A 17,676-nucleotide genomic window follows, 5' to 3' on the forward strand; every position below is an offset into this window, starting at 1 on the left:
GGGGCAACCGGGACAGAATCCGGCGCCCCAACAGGGACCAGAACCTGGGGTGCCGGCGCCGCAGGCAGAGGATTAGCCTATTGAGCCGCGGCACCGGCCAAGTCATTGTTTCTTTTTGGATGGCTTCGAGATGATTCTTATCTGCTTGCTGAAGAACACACCAATGTCATCACTGTTGCCATAGAACATTTTTATGGACAACATGAAGTGTTTTCTCTTGTCTGAATCAGATATGTTCAAAGTTTTGGCTTTGCAATAGTTCTTTCCTTCCAAGTTTGGCTGCTACATTTCTTTGTCACTATTTCCTATTCCAATAAATGCACAAGGTTGAAACTCTTGTTCAGAACAACCATCATGTTCCATTTGCTCTTTTTTTTTTTTTTTTCTTTTGCTTCCATCCACTGCCCATAAGATACACTCAAGGAGGAGGGCAAAACATCCTTTTTTCATTTCCATATGACTTCTGTGCAACTTTTGCATGAAGAATAAGCACTGTTTGATCCCCTCTTTTAAATCGTTTCACATAGCTTCTCTAGTGAGTCGCGTGAGTGGCAGTCGCTCACCAAATTTCCTTTTAATCCACGCATGGTCCTTCAAGAACATGTTAAGGAAAGTCCCAGCCTGGAACACTTTGAGTCACCTCAAAACACCCCAGCCAGCGTATCTGTATCATTCTTCCTTCTGAGATCATAATGGTTGCGAATTATAATGCTTCCATTTGAATGACAGTCTCGTAATTTCAAAGATTTGTCACAACAGGCACCATCTTCCATACATAAATAATTTTAAGAAGAAACATGAATGGGATTGAAATGTGTGTGTACATATATATCCTATATATAGATTATTTGCTTTACTAAACTGTCTTCCAACTCCCATCCTTCTGATGTTCAATTTACAATCTTATGAAATGTACCCTCATTCATTTGCCAATCAAATTAGTTGTCTTGGCTTCTCTGGATTGTTTCCCTACAGCAGAAAAAATGTAACATGAATTGAATAAGGAACAAAATCCAACCTGATTTGGTCAAATTAGCACTTTGATCAAAACTGTGGACACACAAGCTCTCAGCACTTTCTTAACCTCTACTCTAGCTAAAAGAGTATACTATGGTGCTATGCTTTGAATATGTTTTGTACCCAAGAATTTAAGCAACAGTTTAACCTGCAAAGTCATATGACAATGGTATTAAGAGGGTAGAATCTTAATATCATTAATTTGACTACAGTGTTTACAGGTGGGGCATTTGGAAATAATGAAGTTATTAAGGTGAGGTCTCCATGATTAAATCCTGGTGACTTTATAAGAAGAGAGAAAGACACCAGATAGTCAGAGACATGTGCACCCTGTGTCTTCTGCCATTTGATGCTCCATACAGCCTCAGGACTTTGCCAGCAAGGCTGGTACTGTGGCACAGTTGGTAAAGCCACCACCTGCAACACTGGCATCCCATATGGGCACCGGTTTGAATCCCAGCTGCCCCACTTCCAATCCATGCTAATGGCATGGGAAAGCAGAGTAAGATGGCCCAAGTGCTAGGGCTCCTGCAACCATGTGGGAGACCCAGATGAAGCTCCTGGCTTCGGCCTGGCCCAAGTCTGGCTGGTGCAGCCATCTGGGGAGGGAACCAGTGAATGGAAGATCTCTCTCTGTCTCTCCCTCTCACTCTGTAACTGTGACTTTCAAATAAGTAAGTAAACCTCCCCAAAAAAAAAGAACTTTGGGGGTGGGTGTTATGGTGCAGCTTGGGATGCCTATATCTATCTGAGTGAGTGGTTCAAGCTGTGGCTAAACTGCACTTCTGATCCAGATTACCACTAATGTACCTAGGGGGCAGCCTGTAGTGGAATGAGAAGGCCATGCCAAGGTGGCCACTGGCAAGCGAGCATCAGTTACTCAGGAATGGCTTTGAAACCCACCTGGCAACGGAGCCTGCCTGGCAACAGACTGTGATTGGATGGCTTTGGAAACTGCCTGGCGACAGGCTGTGACTGGATGGATTTGAAACTGCCTGGCAACAGGCTGTGATTGGTTGGGGCATAGACCGCCCCTTGACCAGATTGGCTGGTCTTGGCTATATAAGCTGTTGTACCAACTGTAATAAACGAGTCTGCCGGCTGCTCGCCTCAAGCCTGCTTTCACCCGACTCCCGGGGTCTGTGTGTTGACTCCGCGCCTCTTGCCCCCACCACGAACCCACTGCAACATTGTTGAGAAATCAACGGCAACAGCAGCCCAAATACTTGGGCTCTGATACACATGTGGGAGACCTGGATGGAGTTCTTGGCTCCTGGCTTTGGCCTGATCTAGCCCGGGCTGTTGCAGACAGTTGGGGGGTAAACCAGCACATATTCAGTCTTTCAAATACATAAATAAATCTTAAAAGAAAAAAAAAAAGAACTTTGCATTCAAGCCCTGCTTTCAATGCTTCCTCTCTGACTGGTTTATTCGAATGACTAAGACGAAGTCCTCTGACTTACGATGTTTATAAAATAATGTTGGGGCCGGCGCCGTGGCTCACTTGGTTAATCCTCCACCTGTGGTGCCGGCATCCCAAATGGGCACCAGGTTCTAGTCCCAGTTGCTCCTCTTCCAGTCCAGCTCTCTGCTGTGGCCTGGAAGGGCAGTGGAGGATGGCCCAAGTGCTTGGGCGCCTGCACCTGCATGGGAGACCAGGAGGAAGCACCTGGCTCCTGGCTTCGGATCGGTGCAGCGTGCTGGCTGTGGCGGCCATTTGGGGGGTGAACCAACAGAAGGAAGACCTTTCTCTCTGTCTCTCTCCCTGTCTAACTCTGCCAAATAAAAAAAAAAGTAACATATGTCCTTTTGTATCCATGAGTAAGTTACACTTCTGACATGCATCCAGGAAAGCCTACCTGCTAACCTCCTCGAAGTGAATTATATTATTAAGCAGCAACACCTTGGGGCCAGTGCTGTGGCCTAGTGGGTAAAGCTGCCACCTACAGTGCCGGCATCCCATATGGGTGCCGGTTCAACTCCTAGCTGCTCTATTTCTGATCCAGCTCTCTGCTATGGACTGGGAAAGCGGCAGAGGATGGCCCAAGTCCTTGGGCCCCTGTACCCATGTGGGAGACCCAGAAGAAGCTTCTGGCTCCTGGCTTAGGATCGGCACAGCTCTGGCCGTTGTGGCCAATTGGGGAATGAACCAGCAGATGGAAGACCTCTCTCTCTGCCTCTCCTTCTCTCTGTGTAACTCTGACTTTCAAATAAATAAATAAATAAATAAATCTTAAAAAAAAAAAAAAAAAGCAACACCTTGGCAAGTTCCAGAGTGAGGCACACTTGGTCTCTGGGTTCCTTTCTCGCCTAGCCAGTAGGGTAGACTTTTTGAGTTCATTATCAACTCATCAGTTTGTCTGTCACCTGCCAGTAGTTAGAGAAAACTAAGCCAGGCAAGTGCTGGTCTCTCTGCCTTCTCCAAAGCAAATGCAAAACCAGAACAGATGTGTACTTTTAAAACTTATTATATCCACTTGCCCATTTTATCAGATCAGAGTAAGTAGTGACTAACATTAGATATGCTAATACAGAAAACTGTTCAAATTGAAGTATAACTCATCACTCACATCCTAAATGGACCTGCACTGTATGACTCTCAACAAGTCCAGCAGCACTAGTGTCTTGTCTGAGCTGGGCAGGTGCTGAGGTAGGGAGAAGAGAGCTGACTCAGATTCGATCACTGCTAAAAACTAGGGTTCGAGGCCAGCACTGTGGGGTGGTGGGCTGGGCCTCCGCCTGTAGACCTGCATCCCACATTCCTGTCCCGGCTGCTCCTCTTCCTATCCAGCTCTCTGCTGATGGCCTGGAAAAGCAGTGGAGGATTGCCCAAGTGCTTGGGTCCCTGCACTTGCGTAGGAGACCAAGAGGAAGCTCCTGGCTCCTAGCATCGGATTGGCTCAGCTCCAGCCATTGTGGCTATTTGGGGGGTGAAACTGGATGGAAGAGCTTTCTCTGTCTCTCCCTCTCTCTGTAACTCTACCTTCCAAAAAATTTACAAAAAAAACTTAAACAAACAAACTAGGGTTCATATGTCAAAGAGGTTAAGAGCCTGGAAGGTAATGCGGCAGAAGTAAAATTCTGGGAAAACAGGTAGAGGACATCAGGAGGTAGGAACAACTACCACACAGATTTCAAGGTAAGGTGAGGAGTAGCTTCATAAGAAATGGGGGCAGGCTGGCTGGAATGCCTGTATCCCTTACTGAAGTGCCAGAGTTAAAGTCTCAGTTCTACTCCCCAAGCCAGCTTCCTGCTAATGCACAGCCTGGGATACAGCCGGCTCAAGCAGTCACACCCCTGACACCCATATGGGCATCTGGAAAGGGAATCAGCAGATGGAAGTTCTCTCTCTCTTTGCATTTCTTAAATAAGTAAAATAAATAAATAAGGAATAGCAAAGAAAAAAAATGAAAAAAAAGTAACTCCCTCTAAGCGAAATATTTTCCCTATGACTTTTCAATTTTGGAACGTGGGTTTAATACTTTAATTTTTCCCCTGGGTAGAAGGTGATCACAGTTAATTCTCTGCAACTGATCTGCTATACTTTCTATCTATCCATATTTCGAGGAAAAACTTAAAGAACACTGAGAAAATGGATTCTATAAAATATGTAAGAGACTGTATTCTAAGTTGGATTGCAATATACTTATATAAAGGTAGCATTTGCTTTTCAATATTCACAACATTCACAGAATATCAATTTTTGAGGCCTTTATCAAATGGTAAGGCAGTAAAAGAATTACAAAAGTGACTGATTTTTCACTCTGAAATACAAATTCATTTATTTATAAAAGTATTTTAAAATTACAATACTAAGTGTAGGAACTGTTATTTTCAAAATTAACTGATATCTTACATTTGTTGCAGGGAAAGCTAATAATGAAACTGAATGCAGAGCAAATTGCAAGGAGCTGATATGTGATGCTTTTGATTGCCAGCTTTTCTTTTTTCTATCACCAGACTCATTCAGCTCATCAAGTAAGTGTTGTTGGCATTAAAATAATTTGAATTCAGGTTTCAGATTCTGCATACTTACATCCAATATTATTCACCAGAAGTTAAACATTCCTCTGATTCCCCCACAAAACATATGGTAACGTTTCAGACAACAGCGGACCACAACATATACAACAATGTCCCATAAGATTGTATCACCAAGTAACACTGCAGCTGTCTTAGCTTGTGTAAGTACTGTCTGTGATATTTGCACAACAGCAAAATCACCTAACATATTTCTTGCAACATATCCCTGTTGTGAAGGGATGCATGACTGTGCAAGGGCTCTTCAAAAAGTTTATGGAAAAAAGTGAATTGTGCAAAAACTTGCATGGATTTCAAAAATGCTTTAATAAACTCATCCATGAACTTTGTTGATGTACACTCATAATTGCTTTATTTCAACTTGGGTCTTGTTTTGGGAGACCTAAGGTTATTTTAAAAATGATTTTTTCCAGGGCCAGTGCTGTGGTATAGTGGGTTAAGCCACCACCTGCAGTGCTGGCATCCTATATGGGCACTGGTTTCATTCCTGTTGCTCAACTTCTGGATGGAAGATCTTCTTTCTCTCTGCCTCTCCATTGCGGTAATTCTTTCAAATAAATAAATCTTAAAAAAATTTTTTTTCCTATTGTGATGAAGAACCTTGGCAATAAGGAGAGAGATGGAAGGGAAAGTATAGGTATCATTGGATATACTAGAGTTTTCTTTTTGTTGCGTACAAACTCTTAAAATTTTTAATCAACAGGACAAAGGAAAATCAGAAGTGGAAAAAGGAATTGGAAGGGGCTGGTGCTGTGGTGTAGAGGTTTGTAAAGCCAGCACTTGCAGTGTTAGCATCCCATATGGGTGCCAGTTCGAGTCGCAGCTGCTCCATTTCTGATCCAGCTCTCTGCTAATGTGCCTGGAAAAGCAGCAGCAGATGGCCCAAGTTCTTGGGCCTCTGCACCCACATAGGAGATCAGGAAGAAGCTCCTGGCTCCTGGCTTCGGATCAGTCCTGCTCCAGCCCTTGTAGCCATCTGGGGAGTGAACCAGTGGATAGAAGGTCTCTCTCTCTGTCTCACCCTCTCTCCCTCTTTCTCTCTAACTCTGCCTTTCAAATCAATCAATCAATCAATCTTTTTTGAAAAAAGGACTCGGAGGGGCCGGCGCTGTGGCTCACTTGGTTAATCCTCCGCCTGTGGCGCCAGAATCCCATATAGGCGCCGGGTTCTAGTCCCAGTTGCTCCTCTTTCAGTCCAGCTCTCTGCTGTGGCCCAGGCGGGCAGTGGAGGATGGCCCAAGTGCTTGGGCACTTGCACTGGCATGGGAAATCAGGAAGAGGCACCTGGCTCCTGGCTTCAGATCGGCACAGCGCCAGCCGTGGCAGCCATTTGGGGGGTGAACCAACGGAAGGAAGACCTTTCTCTCTGTCTCTTTCTCTCTCACTATCTATATCTCTACCTGTCAAATTAAAAAAAAAAAAAAAAAAAGGAGAGGTGGTTAAATTAATACAACAAAATCAAGGACACTTTGGGTCTTCTAAAATGGACAAATGTTAGTGAAAGCTTAGAAAATGGACAAATAACTACTGGGGCAAGTTACTACAGATGTCAACAAAAAGGCTGAGCACTGGAAAATTTTTTCAGCTGAAAAGAGGTAAACCTAATAGAAACTGCTATTGGGGAATTATCTTACTGAAGATGATATATTGGAACTCAACACCTACCCCTCTGGAATGGGTTTAGTATAATGACCGCATAATCCTTAGCAATTTCCTTAAGTACTACACCATATCAAGTTGAAAAAATATGAACCAATAGTTTCTACCCTTTTTTTTCTTTACTGAAAATTGCACAAATGAAAATAAGTGACTATAGATGTGACTTAGTATAATGGAAAGAATTTAGTTGTAATCAAGGCCATGGATCTAGTCTCTCTTCTGTCACTGAATTTGCCTTTCAACTGTACTCAAATTACTTAGCCATTCTGAATACCAGTTCCCTCATATTTATACAAGAGAATGGAAAGCAAGAAAAGAAACCAAAACATGCACTGAGAACCTACTACACATTATGCATTCCTAGTGATTTTCAAATGTTATCAATGCTCATATTATGCTTACAACATCCTTATGAATTAGTTATCATGTCCAATTTCGTAAGTGATGAATTTGCCTTCACAATAGGCAGCTGAGCCAAGCTTTGTGCACAGCTCTACTTAACTCTAAATCCCACAATTTTAATAATATACTCATTGCCCCTCACTAGCCTCAAAAGGTGCCAATAACGCCAATGCTCTGTGGTCCGGTTGACTACTGACTTTCCTGCCACCCCCACTGCCATCGTCATTCAAACTCTTTCTTTTCTCAGCAGACTGTACCAGCTGTCCTAGAGGGCCTCCTGCTCCCACTCACTGGCCTCTCTCACTGATTTCCCATATTGCTGCCAGAGTGTCTACTCCTGAGACACAAACTTGTGAATTTTACATCCTTGCACAAAGGCTCCAAATACAGAGAAAATGCCAAAACTTCTGGAAACAGTCTACTTCCAACTTTCCCACCTAACATCACTCCCCTCCCAAAGAACTACTTGCTGTTGCCCAAACTGGCCTAGAATGCCCTTTGTCTTTCATCAACCTTTAAGTGTAGTCTGTTTTTAGTAAGGTTACCATGCTCACTAGCCCAGAATGTATTTACTCCACTACTTGCAAAATCTTAATTTTTAGATACGACTTCGTTATCACTTCCTCTGTGAGCAGCCCCCCTCCCAATTTTCACTGGGCAGTTTCTGTTGTGCTTCCACACAGCATTCTCATGTTTACTTTTATAAGACATTATTTTATACTAGTGTTTTTGCCTTCTCTACTGTGACTGCTCGGGGTTTTTTGTATACTTATGTCATTATTCCTTTTTGGTCACTCATCGGTGTCTGACAATAATTATTTGTTAAATGAATTTAAAAATCTGGAAAAGGTAATGCTTTCATCATTAATAAATATCATTTCCTCATTGATACTGCAGGGGTTCCATTTCCAGATAGAAACATCCAGCTACAAGAGGTCAGAAATCATCTCATTTAGGATGTATGTACATATGCTTCAAGAGTAAGAGGAGACAGAGGAGAACAGAAAGGAGCTGGAAAGACAGGCTAGGACCAAATCGTGCAGGGTCTGGTGGGACAGTACACAGAGATTCTTTTTTTTTTTTTTTTTTTAATTTGAAAGAGTTACACAGAGAGAGGAGAGGCAGAGAGAGAGAGAGAGAGAGAGAGAGAGAGAGAGAGAGAAAGTCTTCCATCTGATGGTTCATTCTCCAATTGGCCACAATGGCCAAAGCTGAGTGGATCTGAAGCCAGGAGCCAGGAGCTTCTTCCTGATCTCCCACACAGGTACAGGGGCCCAAGGATTTGGGCCATCTTCTACTGCTTTCCCAGGCCATGGCAGAGAGGCGGATGGGAACCAGTGCCCATATGGGATGCCAGGGTGTTAACCTGATGCACCACAGTGCCTGTCCCCCACAGAGATTCTTAAGTGGAAAAATGACATTGCAAATATTTACTTTGTGGAAATATCTTTAGCAGCAGAAGCATAAATGAAAAGGTGAAAACAGCCTGAGGGCAGAGGAAGCTGAAGCAAGGAGGAAGATGAGGCTGGGATGCACTGCAGGGGCAACTGAGGTAGGGAGAGAAGGAGAAATCAAGGTTTTAGGGTTTTTTTCATACTATTTGTTGAACTCTTCATGTAGGGTTAATCTGTGTAAGTTAATTGAAAATAGATCTTTGCAAAAAATAAGAATGCGAATAGGAGAGGGAAGAGGAAGAAGGGTGGGAGTGTGGGCTGGGGAGAATCACTATGTGACTAATTTGTATATATGAAATGCATGAAGCTTGTATACCTTAAATAAAAGGTTTCTAGGTAAGAATAAATAAATAAAATACAAAAACCATAAAGTTCAGGGAGTTAGATGGAGGTCAGTGCCACTATTTAAGACAGAAAATGTAAAAGGCAGAACAGCTGTGCTGGTAGAAGTAATGAGGTAAGCTTAGTTTAAATTCCTGTAGGACATTGACTGGAAAATGCCAAATGGTCATATGGAGAAAATTAAGTGTAGAAAGCTTCAGAACAGGGGACAGCGTTGTGGTGCAGAGGGTTAAGCCACCCCTGAGATGCTGGCATCTCGTATGGTGCAGGTTCCAGTCCACGCTGCTGCTCCATTTCTGATCTGGCTCCCATTTAATGCCCCTGGGAAGGCAGAAGATGGCCCAAGGGCTTGGGCCTCAGCCATCCACATGGGAGACCCTGATGCAGTCCTAAGCTCCTCGTTTTAGACTGATCCAGCCCTAGCAGTTGTGACCATTTGGAGACTGTACCAAGGGATGGAAGATCTTTTCTGTGTGTCTTCCCCTCCCTAACTCGGCCTTTCAAATTAATGAATATTTGGAAGCAAAAGAGACACAGATGCACAGGCAGTTGAGGCTGAAAGATGAAAAAACGAGCATATCCCTTGACACCCATCAGGCACTTTCCATAGGGTAGCTCCTGTTCTATAAGTGCACACAAGTTAATTAATTCACTGTGCCTTTACAGGAGGGAGTTTCTATCACCTTCAATGTAAAGAAAATGGAGACAAACAGATTTTAAGTAGTATCTTGCCAAGCTCACATGGTGAGAATTTGATGGAACTCAGATCAGATCCCAAGCAGTCTAGTTTCAGGGACCTCTTTAATGACCTCTCAGTAGGCCAGCCTGTAGGAGAGATGAACAAACTCAGGCTGGAAGGGAACACTGACATTTAGGAAGTGGAAAATGTTCACTTCCACAAACGTTACTAAGCGTTTACTATATAACAATTCTTACACACTAAACAGCAATGAAAAAAAAGTCACAGGTAGGGAAAACAAATTTAACTAATAATGAAATATAAATGATGCAGCAGTAACAACAGACCATTATCAAAGGATTAAAAGGGATAGTTGAAGAAAAATAAGCAGTGTGAGAACAAGGTATCACAAAAGCTAATGAAGATACAGAGTTAAAAATAGTAATTAGTGGGGGGCCACATAAAAAGAGAAATAAAAGATGATAATGGGCTGTTTCCTACCTTCTGAAAGGAAATAAATTCTGAAATTTCAGACTGAAAACAACGGCATTTCTGGTTAGCTCTTGTTCCTCAAGTAGAGATTCGAATTTCTATAACTCTAAACAATTCAAGTAATTCAAGCATCTAAAATTTTCACCATGTAGGATCTAAGTTCTACTTGGTTCCTCACTTGCATCAGTGGATTATAGCAATTCAAGTGTATAACCCCCCATATCAGCACAAGGACGCTTGTTAAATGTCGTGTCATGAATTTAGAATCAGATGATTACTTCTCAAAGCATCAAAACAGAGAATGTTTTGGTTAATAATTCCAGAAAGATTATCACTGTTGAACATGGCAAGGGAAGAAGTTATTTTTTTCTTAGAAAAATGCTATTGACTAGGGATTAACTCTTAGCCTTTTACTTAATTTTATTAGCAGAAAGGGAGATAATGCTTCACACCATGTAGTTGGGTATGTTCAATAAACTTATGGGAGAGAAGTAGAAATGGTTAAAAAAGACAAACATTCATTGTACTGAACAACAAGTACTATTTATAAAGTCTTCTAAACCAACTGCATGCTCTTCTAATATATCACCCAAAGCCACGGCTGAAAGATACTCATCTGAAGAGCCCACAGAGAACATTCATCAGGAAGAGAATAAGCTTTAGAGGTCTTAAGTTCCCAGGAGTGAAGTGGTTTTGCCTTTAAATTAAACTTGTAAAACAGACAATTCAAAGCAGAAGCTGCATTTTTTATGCTGACAACACAATGTCTGATTGATTAAATGAAAGCATCACAGGCAATCAGGCTCCACAGTTCATGAATGCTACACATGGCAGCAGAGAATACAGAGCAAAGGAAATATTTTCTTTTTTGTTCTTTTCTTTGAAAGGCAGAGTTACATAGAGAGGAGGAGATAAGGGGGAGAGGAGGGTGGGAATCTTCCATCCACTGGTTCACTCCCCAAAGCTGGGGATATGCCAGGCAGAATACAGGAGCCCAGAGCTTCTTCCGGGTCTCCTACTTGGGTACAGGGGCGCAAGCACTTAGACCGTCTTCTGCTGCTTTCCTAGGCACAATAGCAGGGAGCTAGATTGGAAGTGGAATAGCGAGATCTTTTTTTTTTTTTTTAAAGATTTATTTATTTATTTGAAAGAGTTACACACAGAGAGAATGAGAGGCAGAGAGAACAGCCAGATCTTAAACGGGTAGCCATATGGGATGTTAGTGTCACAGGTGGAAGATGAACCTGCTATGCCCCTGGGAAATCCTTTCTTTATAAATTTTATATGGAAGTGGTTTGCAGGCAGGGGGCATTTATCCCATTCTCTGATTCATTCCCCAAAAGCTGGCATAGTCCTCAGCTGGGACCAAAGCTGGGAGCCAGGAACTCAACCCAGGTCTCCCATTTGGGAGGCAGGAACCCAAGCACTTGAGCCATCGCTGCTGCCTCCATTGTCTGCATCAGCAGAAAGCAGGAATCACGCGGGGGATCTCAGCAACAAAGCCAGGCATTTCAGTATGGAACACAGGCTCTTAACTGCCAGGCCAAATACCACCCTCTAACCCCAGATTTAAGCTTGGGATAAAGTTACATGTATCTGTAGCAAGTGGCAAGTCAACTGGTCCATGTGATAATTACTGGAAAAACCAAGCCTCTGAAAAAATAAGAATAAATCGGCCGGCGCTGTGGCTCAACAGGCTAATCCTCCGCCTTGCGGCGCCGGCACACCGGGTTCTAGTCCCGGTCGGGGCACCGATCCTGTCCCGGTTGCCCCTCTTCCAGGCCAGCTCTCTGCTGTGGCCAGGGAGTGCAGTGGAGGATGGCCCAAGTGTTTGGGCTCTGCACCCCATGGGAGACCAGGAGAAGCACCTGGCTCCTGCCATCGGAACAGCGCGGTGCGCCGGCCGCAGCACGCTACCGCGGCGGCCATTAGAGGGTGAACCAACGGCAAAGGAAGACCTTTCTCTCTGTCTCTCTCTCTCTCTCACTGTCCACTCTGCCTGTCAAAAATAAAATTAAAAAAAAAATAAGAATAAATCTAGCTTGATACCAGAAGCAAGGACCAATCAAGCACAGTTGGTGCTCTTAATTCAAGATAGGTATTTTCTCTAAAATAACCAAGCTAAATTAGCAAATCCGGAACCCCTGGCCTTGGGGGCGAACAGGTTCCTGGAGCTTCTGGATGCAACATCTCTGTCACTCGATCACCTCATAACCTTCCTTGTCTTATGTGTGTTTCTGTTTAAAGGCACTTTATTTAATAATACATCACTGCTTCAACAGCATGAACTCACACCAACAGCCCTAAAGCTCATGCCTGAACTAAGCTGATTTACTACAGGTACTCTCTCCATAAGGTACATCTCAGCCTTCTTACACTTAGGAACACCAGACAGCTTTAGCACTATGTCTGGAGGCCATTTTCAAATAGAGAAATCAACAGAAAGAGTAAAAATGTGAAAAATGCAAAGGACACTTGTCTACAGTATGAAAGCTGAAATGAGACAGCAGAGCATCAATCTCATTCCAGCAGGGAACATTAACACTGAGAGCCTCAAAATTTTTTCCCCGAGAATGACCAAAAACATAAGTATTGATTTGGGGGTCACAAATAAACTTCAAAAAGTAGACAAATTTATAAATACAGAATCCACAGACTGTATTTGTTACTAAAACATAATCAATGAAAACAAACTTTTATTTTCTACCTCATTAATCAGTACTGTTTCCTTTTACAGTGACATTGACCTGTGGGGCCACTTCCTCTTTTTGCTTCTAGTTTAGAAAGCACTGCAGCTGCCAAGTTAAGATACTAAATTAAGTCCTAGACAAAAATATCTGAGGGGTCCACTATGCTTCAATGACACATTCATATATAAGAACATGTAAAAAATTATGAAGAATAAATACTGAATTTATAAATGAATCTGAGTGAGAAATTGGACTTGATAATTCTTTTCTCCTTCAGATTATACTTCATTTTTTAAAAAAGATTTTATTTATTTATTTAAGAGGTAGAGTTATAGACAGAAAGAGGGAGAGACAGAGAGAAAGGTCTTCCATCCAGTGGTTCACTCCCTAAATGGCCATAATGGCCAGTGAGGAGCTGCTCCAAAGCCAGGAGCCAGGAACTTCTTTGGGGTCTCCTACATGGGTACAGGGGCCCAAACATTTGGGCCATCCTCTACTGCTTTCCCAGGCCATAGCAGAGAACTGGTTCAGAAGAGGAACAGCCGGGTCTCGAAACAGCACCCAGATGGGGTGCTGGCACTGCAGGTGGAGGCTTAGCCTATTATGCTGCGGCACCAGTCCCATAGGTTATACTTTCTATAAGGATTCTCTTTTGCCTAAGGCAGATTTCATCCCTGGTGGATTCTTGAGACAGAAAGGTCAGAAAAGGTAACAGTCTGACTCCAGTTGTCATCAATATTCTTCCACTAAGCATAAAAGAGCTCCATCCTCTATGTGAATAATCGGCTACTGATCTCCTGTAGCCAACATTGTTGCTAAGTTAGAAATAAAAATGTGGTCAACATTCACAGGAGTGGCAGAAGTTAGGTACAGGTACGGCAACACTGCTGCTTGGCAAATCCCTGCTCTTTGCTAGGCAAGCACTAGGAGTTCACTGATCTACCAATAGGGCCTATGGGTAAACAAAAGTGGAGTAAAGAGCCTGAACAACACAGCAGAGTTGAAAAGACTGAATGTAAAATGGCAAATAAAATGAAATATAAATGGTCTATTTGTAATAAGTCCAAACAGAAAACAACTCAAATTCCTATTCATGACTAAATGGATAAATTGTGGAATAGTCACTGAGTGGAAAGCTACATGGTAATGAGAATAAATGAACAAATATTACATAAAGAGGTAGAAGAAAGCAGGGGGCACATCATGAAGAGTGACAAGGAGAAAACCTGTTTCTTGAGACACTGAAGAATCTGAAGTAGAAGACACATTCGCATGTTACACTAAGCATCCCAGGAGGCCCTGTGAGGAAGGTATTACAAAGGGACAAGAAGACCACTTAGGAGGCTAAGGACATCCATGCTAGAAGCATCGAAGTACAAATTATGAGTGACAGGAGGGATGGAGAGAATAGGCCAAGGGAAGTCAAACAGAATCAATCAATCTACTGAGAACAGAGGAAGAAATGAAAGACAGGTCCCAGAATTATTCTGCAAGAAGCAGGAGGTATTTTCTTATTTTCAGTAATTTTTTTTAATAATATGAAAAGACTCCTTAAGGGTTACCATAGGTTTGTAGTCACAGAAGAAAATCCACAATAGAAATGATCAAGTAACTAAAAAGCGCATTTAGGGGCCGGCGCTGTGGCGCAGTAGGTTAATCCTCCGCCCAAGGCGCTGGCATCCCATATGCCGGTTCTAGTCCCAGCTGCTCCTCTTTCAGTACAGCTCTCTGTTATAGCCTGGGAAAGCAGTAGAAGATGGCCCAAGTCCTTGGTCCCTTGCACCCACGGGGGAGGCCAGGAAGAAGCACCTGGCTCCTGGCTTCAGATCGCCGCAGCTTTGGCCGTTGCGGCCATTTTGGGAGTGAACCAACAGAAGGAAGACCTTTCTCTCTGTCTCTCCCTCTCACTGTCTGTAACTCCACCTTTCAAATAAATAAATAAAATTTTTTTAAAAAAAATAATGTTTAATAAACTGGATAGTTCTCAGTGGAATGTGAGGGGAAAAGTGTGGAGCTGTGCATAACTGTGTCTGTTGTAGTACACATGCAGGCTGATTGGATGAGGAGACACTTGAAAATTCAAGAGTTAGAGCACCACAACTTGTGATACACAAAGCAAAGAATGCGGCAGTATTTATTAAGTCAGTGCTATTGCATTTGTATTAAAATAAGTGAAAAAATTCAAAGTACCTGAATGTTCAGTATGTAGAGAGAAAAAGTATTTCATGAAATATTTTTCACTTATATAAGGGATCTTCAAAAGGTTCATAGAAAATGTCTATTATGGAAAAATTACACAAGCATTTCAAAAAAAGTTTTGTACCAATATAAACTTATCTTTTAATTCCATTTTTCTACAAAGTGTTCGAAGTACCATCACATAGAACGTTCTAGATGTGTGTACTGCATGTTTAGATAACTGTATTGAATTTGAGCAAAGGTTATCCAAAATTTATAGAAAAAAATAGATTTTATATTAATTTGAGAGTAAGTTTTTACATGTTTCTGAATATTAATTCTGAGCATTAATTCTTATAACATTTCAGAGGAAGTTCTACAGAATAATCAGATTAACACTGCAAATCAATTTAATTCTGGCACTTAAAATTAGCTCAACTCTGTTTAGGCAGGACTTTCAAAACTATGCATCTATCTCTGAGGGAGCTGACCATCTCAAGTGGCAGAGAGTGACTAGGTCAGAGGGGACTCGATAATCTGAAGCACACAGCAGCAAACTGATTCAGAGATGAGAGATGAAAATTCGTGCAAAGAAGGCAAAACTTTAGCAAGAACATAAGGGAAAAAAGAAAGAACAGAACCATTAGGATCTCCTCAATTCTCTGGAGCTAGTGACTACACTCAAGGGCAGCCAGGATGTCAACAGGAATCACCAGGAGCAAACCCTTCTGCAGTCTCTTCCAATTCTACATCTTTGAAGAAAAGTTCTATGAAATCTTGGAGATTCAAATAATTTAGAAGGGAAGACTAACAGTGAATTTGGAAGGAACACAAGATATTTTTAAACAGTGTAGTGAGAACAGTTATTTTAAAAAGTTGTATTCTGTGTGTGTGTATGTGTGTGTGTGTGTGTGCGAGACAGAGAGACTATTTCAAAAATTTCCACAGGAACTACCCAGAAGCTATCACCAGCTAAACTGTGCTAACATATAAGTAGTAACTCCCATTAACACACACACTGACACATACGCACACACACACACCCCAATGCCAACAGGGCACAATCATGCCTGATAATGTACAAACTTGGCTTAAGGATTGCTCACTTCAGCCATAGCTGACAGGTGTTTTACTCTCCAAAGCACTATACCAGCTCTATTCTATAATCAGTTTCCCATGCATTTTTTCCTTTGTCTAGCGATAATTTAATGACTTCTCTTGCTGTCACTGTCATAAAATCAAGCCAGAGTAACGGCCTCTTTCCTAGTAAAACAAATGGCTCAGTTCTGCCTCCGTATTTACACTTAGAGAAAGAACAGATAACAGATATTCTGTGACTGAGTTTATCCCTCTGAATACAACCTGCCAGGCATAACAGATTACAGGACCGACTCCAGCAGAGAGAATCAAAGACATCTACAGGCATTCACCATTCCTGACAGGCCTCATGTGCTGGCCACTGTGTTACATAACTCCACATACACTTTTTCATTTAATCCTCATGACTATAATAGGAAGGCATTTGCTAGTTTCATTTACATGTGTGAGGAAACTGAGGTTCAAAGAAAATTCAATGTTTATGCTGTATTGTGACATTAGTCACAGCACACATTTAGATATAGTTCTAACTTGAAAGCACATTCTTTTGCTACTAAATTAAAGAAATATTTAAAAATAGTATATAGGTAGGGTTGGGTGTTTGGTGCAGCTGTTAATTGTCCTTTTGGATGCTGGAATCCTGGCTTGAGTCCTGGCTACTTTGCTTTTGATTCAGCTTTCTGCAAATGTCCACCCTGGGAGGCAGCAGATGATGGTTCAAGTACTTGGGTCCCTGTCACCCAGATGGGAGACTCAGATTGAGTTCTGGGTTTCTGGCGTTGGCATGGCCCAGCCCTGGCTGTTGCTGGCATTTGGGGAGTGAGTCAGTCAATGGACTATTTCTCTTTCAAATAAATGAAGAAAACAGGTAATATATTCACAAGACTGAAACAAATGCATAGAGAGATTCCAAAACTTTGCTCTTGTCTTTTTCCTTAAACACGCCGTTAAACACTGGCTGTAACAACATACGTTTGTGTCTGTACATGTATATTCTTATCCCCCCACCTTTAAACAAACTATACATCCTGTTTTCTACCTTGATCTTGACAGTAGCAATGAAAATTACAGGTGTACACACACGCTGACCCTGTAACTCTACTTCTTGAACTTTGGCCTGCAGACAAACTAGCATGCATGTTGAATGTGATTTGAGTGTGTCCCTCAGAGGTTCCTATGCTGGAAGTTTGGTCCCAGTGTAGCAGTGTGCAAGGTGATTAGGTCATGGGGGCACTGTCTTCAGAGGGTGCTAACGCTAGTCCCATGAAGTGAATTGTCACAGGAAGGAAAGTTGTTAGAGGAGAAAATCTGGCCCCTGAATCTCTCTGGCTACCTGTCTCCCCTTGTGATTGCTTTTACATACACACTACTACCACTGTGATGTGAGACACCCTGAGACCCTCACCAGGGGCTGAACTGATGGGACCACACAATCTTGGATTTTCAGGTTCCAAACCTGCCAGCTAAATAAACCTCTTTTTTTATACATTACCCAGATTCAAGCATATATAGCCACAGAAAATAGCTGAAACACATTAGAAATGACTTCTTTATAAGGTTAGTTTTATATTTATGAAATTTTATATCACAAAATTATTATTTTGTAGCATTGTATGGATTGTGA

The 17,676-nt window shown here is 42.2% G+C and overlaps 1 protein-coding gene and 1 pseudogene across 6 annotated transcripts in view; both read right to left on the bottom strand.

Moving 5' to 3' along the window:
* Window positions 1–17,676, bottom strand: part of ERC1 (ELKS/RAB6-interacting/CAST family member 1) — a 539,472-nt gene that overhangs the window by 202,366 nt on the left and 319,430 nt on the right. The gene's annotated exons all lie outside the window — the stretch shown is intronic.
* The window catches only part of LOC133762562 (recombining binding protein suppressor of hairless-like), a 70,022-nt pseudogene that overhangs the window by 44,785 nt on the left and 7,561 nt on the right, over window positions 1–17,676 (bottom strand).

This window comes from Lepus europaeus, chromosome 6, assembly GCF_033115175.1.
Source record: "Lepus europaeus isolate LE1 chromosome 6, mLepTim1.pri, whole genome shotgun sequence".
NCBI classification, from domain to species: Eukaryota; Metazoa; Chordata; class Mammalia; order Lagomorpha; family Leporidae; genus Lepus; species Lepus europaeus.